Genomic DNA, 8,415 nt, shown 5'->3' with positions numbered 1-8,415 from the left:
GAAATACTAACAATATCACTAATAACAGTAACAATAATAATGAAGAGAATGACAAAGAAATATAATAATTAATATTTAACAGCTTATGAGTTACAGTTCACAAGAGGTTTTTATTGACTGTGCCTATTTCGCAACTGAAAACACTTCACACTTTAGTAACATCAATGTTTTCTCATTGAACAAGATTCAAACAATATGGAAGAACATACTGCAAACGTTTTTAGGGCCTTTTAGATAATTTTTATTTTGAAATCATTCCACACTTACTGAAAAGTTGCAGGAATAGTGCAGAACTTCTACACACCTTTTATCCTATTCATCAATTGTTAATATTTTGCCACATTGGCTTTATCATTCACTCTCTTTCTAAATATATATTATTTTATAAGTCTGAGCCATTTGAGAGTGAGTTGCAGACGTGATGATCCTTCACCCTTAAATAGTTCGTGGTTGTTTCCTAAGAACAGGGTCATTCTCTCCCCTGACCCAGTCCAGTTATCAGAATCAGGAACATTAATATGGATGCAATACTATTATGTCATCACAGACCTTATTCAAATTTCACCAATTGTTGCAATAATGCCCTTGCTAGCATTTCTGTTGTTGTTGATCCCTGTTACAAAATAGGAGAGTTCAAAGGTTTTTCCTCACCCTCTCCTCTCCCTTGCCCAGAGGTGCCTCTCCCAACCATGGGGGGTGTTCTCCTATGAAATCCTATTTTCCACTTCTCAATATGCCTTGAGAATTCTTGTTCAATTTCTTCCCCAGCCGTCCAAGGGCAGACTTTCCCGTCCCATTGGACACCAAAGGAAACAGAGTCTCATCTCGATAAGGAGAGTGCCTGTGGTGACAAAACTGGGACTCCAGTCCTGTCCTGTGACCTCAGGTCCCCAGACTTGCTAAGAAGGCAGGAGAAGATGACTGTCCTCAAGGGTGATTACAGTGCCATCGGCGAAGCCCCTTCCCTAGTCCGTCCTGTGCTGGGTCCTTTACACTCAAATCTTGCCCTTATCACCGTTCTCGGCTCCCATCTCTGTGGACCCACTGGCAGCATTTGGAACAGCCCGTGGTGCCCCCTCCTTTACACATCTTCATCTGGCTTTTCAGACACGTCTCTCTTCTGGTTTCCCTCCACTGCCCTGTTCTGGTTTCTCCTCACAGCCTCGCCTCTCAGCGCTGGAGCCCGGGGCTTAGTCCTGGACACCTTCTTCTCTGTCCCCATTCTCCCTGCACAGGTGAGCTCATAACCTCCTCACCCTAAGATGCACCTAAATGCTGGTCATTCCCAAATTTGTCCAGCCAGCCGGGAGTCTCCTGTGAACTCCGGGCTCATACATCCAACTGTTTATTTGACGTCTCTCCTTAGATTTCCAATAGGTGCCTCGTGCTTAATAAGCCCCAGTGGAACTCCTAGTTTCCCATTCCCAGTCTGGTCCCATTCATCCCCAGCTCAGGAAGCAGCTACTCCTTCCTTCTAGTTGCTCAGGTTAAAACCTGGAGCTGCCTGTAATGCCTCTCTCCTCTCTCACGCTCCACATACGATCCAAAAGAAAATCCTATCAGTTCTCCTTTCAAAATGCATCCCCAATCCAACCCCTCCTCACACCTCCATGGCTTTCCCCCAGGTCTCCGACCTGGGTGATCACAGAAATCTCACTAGTCTCTCTACTTCTCCTCCACCTCCCTTAGAGTCTGTTTTCTACACAGTAGACAGAATAATGTTTATAGAACAAAAATCAGATCACGTCCCATATCAGAGCAAACGCCTCCTCTACTCTCTGATCTCTCCCCCTCCCTTCTTGTCCTGGCTGTCTTCCAGCCACACTGGCTTCTTTGCTGTTGCCTAAACACACCAGCAGGCTCCTCAGGGCTTTGCACAGGTCTCCTCTGCTGGGAATGTTCTTTCCCCAGTGATTCCCATTGCTCGACCTCTTCCTGCATGACCTGGTTAACTGTCACCATTCAGTGAAGCTTCCCCAATCATTCATTCATTCAATTCATCCATTCATTTCTTCAACTAATATTTGTTGAGGGCCCACTATGTGACAGCACTGTTCTAGGTGTGGGAGAAACATCTTTGAACCAAACAGACCAATGTTGCTACCCACATGGAGAAAGACGATAAACAATAAGATAATAAAATCAGTATTAGAGGATAACTGCTATTTTTTTAAAGGGGGAAAAATGAGCAGGCCAAGGAGATTGGGTATGCTGGAGAGGTTGCAATTTTAAATTGGATAATCAAAATAGGGCAATTCAGAAAATGCCATTTGAACAAAGTTTTGGAAAGGTGAGAGCTCAAGTCATGAGGGCATCTGGGGGAAGAGCATGATAGGCAGAGGGAACAGCCAATGCAAAGACCCTGAGGCAGGGAGCGTTTTTGTAGGTTCAAAGAACAGCAAGAAGTCCAGTATGGCTGGGGTAGATGAGCAAGGAGAAGAAGTGGGAGAGGAGAGGGCAGAGGAGTGATGAGGTTTGAGGGGCAGAGGATGAGGGTGTCCACGTCTATATTCTGAGGAAAGCAGTGGCCACCAGAGGGGCTACCATAATAAACACCCTCCTTCTACCCAGTGTCCACACGCCCTGCCCTGCTCTGCTTCCTCACTCAGCAAATGTATGTGCCATTACTAGGTTTGGGGGACCCAAGAGGAAGTTGTTGTTGGCTGCCCTCAGAAACTCCCCAGGCTGGTGGGAGGGACGGTGGTAGAGGGGTGATGACGGTACAGAGACTTACGTGGAGAGCTTTGTGGAGCGATGTGGGTGTGATGGGGTCCAGGCCACCTGGTCCTCCAGTGGCCTATGGTTGTGGTGGCCACACCAGAGGTTCTCAGCAGGTAGCCCAGCAGGCTGGAAGCCCATGCCTGGTGACACTGTTTGACTGGGCTCAGTGGACCTGAGTGCAATGGCACAAGTAGGGCTTTGTTGCCACGAGAGTAGGGATAGGAGAGGTTCAGAGAAGGAGGATGGAGAGGACCCAAATCACCCCTGTGATTTTAACCCAAATCCTGGGAATTCCCTGGTGGTCCAGTGGTTAGGACTTGGTGCTTTTCATGCCGAGGGTCCGGTTCAATCCCTGGTCAGAGAACTAAGATCCCGCAAGCCCCGTGGTGTGACTAAAAACAAACAAACAAACACAAATCCCTTGCAGCAGACATGGCCTCCGGCCCCAGGTCCCTTGGTACTGGGGACAGAGGACAGAGCTGAGTGCACAGAGAAGACTGCACACTCCCCGTCCCAGCGCAGCTGAGCCGCCCCCTCCTAAGAGTCCCCGGATCTCAGTGGGGAGCGGGGGACAGAAAGGGGTGTTGTGCCCATCTTCTGGGTCCTCCGCTCCTGTCCCCTGCTTCATGGGACACTGTTCCCAGATTTTACTCTCCCTGGATCCCAAGAATTCGGACTATGAAACGCTGCCCTCTGAGGAGTTGGGTCACTGGAGGACCCGGGTCTCAGCCCTGATTTGGTCCCATCGGAGCTGTTGAAGGAAGTTGACGGCTGGTGTCCTGGGGGCCAGCAATGATGCCCAAGGGGTCACGGGGAGGAGTTTCTAGGATTCCTGAAGGCTGTAAGTGAGCATCCCGGCTTCGGAGTGTTTCAGTCCATGAGTGACATAGCCGGGTGCACAGTTTGTCCTTCAAGTTTTCATTCCCACCACACCATGTGCCAGCCCCTCAGCGGGTGCTGGGGACACAGGAGTGACAGCGTACAGGCCGAGCATGGGGTCTGCTGGAGAAGACGGGCAGGTCAGCTGCAGGTCCCCTGCAGCGTGAGAAGTACCACCAGTCAGCAGTGGGTGGCAGTGGGGCTCAGAGGGGGCCACCAGTCCCGCCTGGGGTCCTGGAAGCCCTCTGATCGGTTTCCTGTGGCTATCACAAATGACCACAAACTCAACGGCTTAAAGCAACATAAATTTCTTCCCTTCCAGTTCTGGAGGCCAGAAGTCCGAAATCAGTGTCACTGGCTAAAGCCAAGGTTCCTCGTGGAACCACTGAGGGGAGAACCTGTTCCCTTCCTCCTTCTGTTTCCAGAGCCCGAGCCTGTTCCTCGGCTCAGAGCCCCTGACCCCGTCTCCAGAGCACACCAGCCCAGTCTCTGCTTCTGTCATCAATGGCCTTGTCCCCTGTCGTCAGATGCCCCTCTGCCTCCCTCTTTAAGGACGCTGGTGATGACATTTAGGGCCCCCCTGGCTAATGCATGATCATCTCCTTGTCTCAGGGTCAGTAACATAATGGCATCTGCAGAGTCTTTGCCATACAAGGTGACACTCCTGAGGTCTGGGGATGAGGCCCTGGACCCCTGGGGGAAACCCCACCGCTTCCTGGAGCAGGTGACTGTGGGAGGGGGGTGGCAAGAGGAGTGCGGCTGCTCCAGAGTGGGCGGGGCTAAGGAACAGGGGGCGGGGCGGACGTGGGACTGGAGCCGCAGTGATGTGCTCCCCGCTCTTTGGGAGGCTGTGACCACCCCAAGGAGGCGGGCAGGGAGGGGTGATCAGAACCCAGAGACAGCGGCGGCACGGAGAAGGTCACGGGAAAGGGGTGCAGCTGACCATGGTGAACAGGCAGGGAAGGATTCAGGGCTACAAATGCCCCGAACCCACTCTCCTCTCTCCCTCCCATGACTGCTGCCGCCCCCTGGACAGGGCAGCCTCGTGGCAGAGCAGGGAGGCGAAGGACTGGGTGAGGGCAGGGAGAGTGCCAGCACAGCTATCACTTGGGCAGTGGCACAGTCAGGTCATGTTCGAGAAAGTTCATTCTGGCCACACAGGAGAGGACGGATCCGAGTGGGAGAGGGGGAGGAGGCGGGAGGCCAGATCACTCTAAATGGCCCCAAGATCACTTTTCAAATCTGAATAACCCTACTTAGAGGCCTATTTACCCTACAGAGCGTCTGGGTTGGTTTTGGAATCAGCCGTGCCTGATAGGGTAAAAGGCATGCCATGCAGCCGTCACACCGTACACTAAATGCCTCCCTTTCAAAGATGCCGAAACGGAATTGATTACAGGATGCTGGGGGCTCCCAGCGTGTCCTGAGCAGCCCGAGGACCAGGCTGGAGGCCCTGCCCGTGGGAACCCGGCCCAAACGTGCCACTGCAGGGCAGCTCCAGGGAGCAGTACCGTGGCCAGCACCTAGCAGAGCCACTACACCAAAGGGCCCGGATGTAACCGTGGACCTTCTGCCCCTGGACCCTGCCGCCTCCCCGCCATCGGTGCGAACCTGCTTCATCTTAGAGCCGCTGACTCTGAATCTGAGTCCACTGCTGGACCGGAGAGCCTGCTTCTGTGCCCGCACCCTAGTTTCTGAGAAAACAGAGTTTCTGGCTTCTCTGGGGAGTCAGAGACCCAGGAGGAGAGAATTCTTCAAAGCTTTGAAGGGTGTTCAAAATGCCAGACAAGCAGAAGGACAAATGTGCATTACAAGGAAATAAGGGAAAATCATTTTCAAGTTCAGACCATCGTGCACCCCATCATCGGAAAGGAGAGACAGCTTGTGTGCTAGTCGCTTTTGTCATTAGGGAGAATAATATGGGAGGGCCTTCTTCTTTGAGAATCCTACCCAGGGGCCTCCCCTGGCAGGGCACAAGCACCCCAAGACACACGCCAGCTCTGGGTCACGTGGCTTTGTCACCATGTGTAAAGTCCCCTGGGCAGGGTAGAGGGCTGAGTCAGTGCTTCCCTGGGGTACCCTTCATTCCCCCCACTTCCTCAGAAGCGTATTGACAACCTAATCTCTTCTAGACTCTGGTGGGGGGCGGGCATGAACACAACCTTGTCTCACTCCCAAGCGCTCTGAGACCCACTCGGGGAATCGGCAAGAGTCATAACCCTCTCCCTTCCCAGTCCATGGACTCCATGGAGACCAGTGGGCACAGCCCATGTTGCTGGGTGAGACCCACCCAGAGGCAGCCAGCAGGGCCGCATGGCCTGAGTCTTTTGACTGTGTAACAAGTAAGAGACCTTCAGTGGAGGCGCCCAGTGCCTGGACTTGCCCAGAAAAAACCGTAGCTAGGTCACCCAATTGACAACCTACATCCTCTCCTTTCTGCGTTGCTGCAGTGTTGCTAAATTTTCCCCTCCCCGTAACGGAAGTCCCCTTTCTTCCAGTTTCCACAGTGTATCCCTGCGCCTCTCCACAGGCTGTTCCTGCTTCCCGGCATGTCTTTGGTGGCAGTGAGGGCGATGGGTATGTTAACACACAATTGCTGAGAGTAGGGACAGAAATGAGGCAGTATCCGTGGAAATGGGACCCGTGCAGGCTCCACCTCGGCTCTACCCCACAGAGCCTCAACCACCCCTGTACAAGGCTCCTCTGCTGCGTCATTTATAATAGTGGAAACCTGGACTCAGCTAAAGGTCCCTCCAAAAGGGCGTGCGTATACACAATGGCCGGTCCGTAGCATGGACTGTGATACCCTGGTTAAAAACGAAGCATTCCAGAAGAGTGATTAAGCATGTGTGCTCAGAAGACAGAAGGCCCAGGTCTAAATTCCAGCTTGGCTACTTGCTGTGTGATCTCGGGCAAGTCATTTAACCTCTCTGCGCTGTGATTTCTCCATCTGTATACTGGATGATAACAAGGGCCCCTGCCTCAAAGGGTCATTGTGAAGATACAAGGAGATTAGTACTATGTATACCATAGAATGACCCTCAAAATGTATTAAATGATAACAGCAACTTCCAGAAATACGTATGTATAGATACACATACATTCGTTACGGCATTTGTGAAAGAATTTTGCCCGCGAATCCAAATCATATCGATGCACACACATTCACATGCATAGAAAAAGTTCTGGGAAGATCCACAGCAAATATATAACCCTTAAACAAACAAACAAACAAATACAAACAATAAACCCCTGTAAGAGAAACAGCTGCCAGTTTGTGAGCTCTTCTACCCTGGGTGTAGCTTACTCTCTGATTTCATCTTGTCTGTTGGCAAGAGGATTTAGTTTCAAAGAGGAAGCCATTTCCCTCTAACCCACTGCTTGAGCATTAATGCTCATTCGGCGGGGGCTTCCTTGCTCCATCCTTGAGCAGCGTGGCGGGGTGGGGGGGTTGGGGGGGAAGAGGCGGGTCTAGTCCTTGTTGGCTCTCCCAAGACTCTTCCTCCCGCCCGCTCATAGCGCGCCCTCTGGTGGTCGTAACGTGTAGCGCTGTGGGCCCATAACACTTGGGGGGAAAAGCAGAAAAACGTTGCTGATTCTCACCGGGACCCAGCCCCGGAACCCTTGACTCTGGGTTGGAGGCTGGTGGTCTCGCCAGATCTCCGTGGAGTGGAAGAAGTCTTTCCCTTTATTGCTTTTTAAGTTGTCCCTATCTGGGGTTTTCAGATTTAGCAACAAAAAACACTGGGTGCCTGGTTAGATTTGAATTTTAGTAAATCACGGGTCATTTCTTTCGTACGACTGTGTTGCATAGTTGCACGGAACACCCTTATCCTAAAAAATTATTCGCCATTTATTTGAAATTCAAATTCCTGTATTTTATGCGTCCTGCCGTCCTGCCCGTGGGAGAGGTTCCAGTTGGCATGGGGGAGGGGAGGAAAAACAGGGAGTGAGAAAGCAAGGGAGAAGAGAAGGTTGGAGGGAAAAGTGCGTGAGGGAAAGAAGTGTGGGTTCAGGTGATTCTTTTGCTGCGGGAGGCCATAAATGACATCAGTTTTCTGTAGGGCTGGTGTTGGCAGGGTCCCTTGCTCTAGGGCAGCGCTGCGAACCCAGCCGAAAGGACCTGGAAGCTCTGATAGCCTGATGATTGTGATGTCATTGGTTTGGTGGAAGGGTAGGCTCGGCACGTTTTTTAAAGGCCTCAGGCAATTCAAATTTGCAGCCAATGTGGAGAATCACTGCTCAGGAAGATCTGGTCCTGCACAGGAGTGTGTGTGTGTGTGTGTGTGTGTGTGTGTGTGTGTGTGTGTGTGTGTGTGTGTGTGTGTGTGTGTGTGTGTGTGTGTATGCTTGCACACGTGTATCCCAGATGCCTTAAGTTTGCATATCCCCAAGTTCACCAGTCTGGGGTCCTCATTCCTGAGAGCCCACATCTGCATATTAGGGCAAAGCCTGGAGCTCTTTCCCAAATGTTCCCAGACCCCCACCCCCTGGGGCTTATACTTTACTGATCACTTCCTGCCTTTGATTTCCTGTTGGCTCTGAGCACTCAATCTCATTCCTGTCTTCCCCCTGGGACTGTCTCTTTCTTTCTGTCCCTGTCAACTTAATGCTGGTTTTCAATGACCGCCGGTACACAGCTGTCAAGTTTAGCAGATGTTTCCTGAAATTCTGCAGTTAACAAAGGGTGTCATCCCCAAAGTAAATTACTCTGCCCTCAAGTCCCCCATTGACTCCTACAAACCTTGCATGCAGCTGCTAGCCAAGTTCCAAGCTGCTGCTCCCTTTTAATCAGAGCAATTAAACTGGTTTTTT

Source organism: Orcinus orca, chromosome 3 (assembly GCF_937001465.1).
Source record: "Orcinus orca chromosome 3, mOrcOrc1.1, whole genome shotgun sequence".
NCBI classification, from domain to species: Eukaryota; Metazoa; Chordata; class Mammalia; order Artiodactyla; family Delphinidae; genus Orcinus; species Orcinus orca.
Note: the sequence above shows the minus strand (reverse complement) of the source record.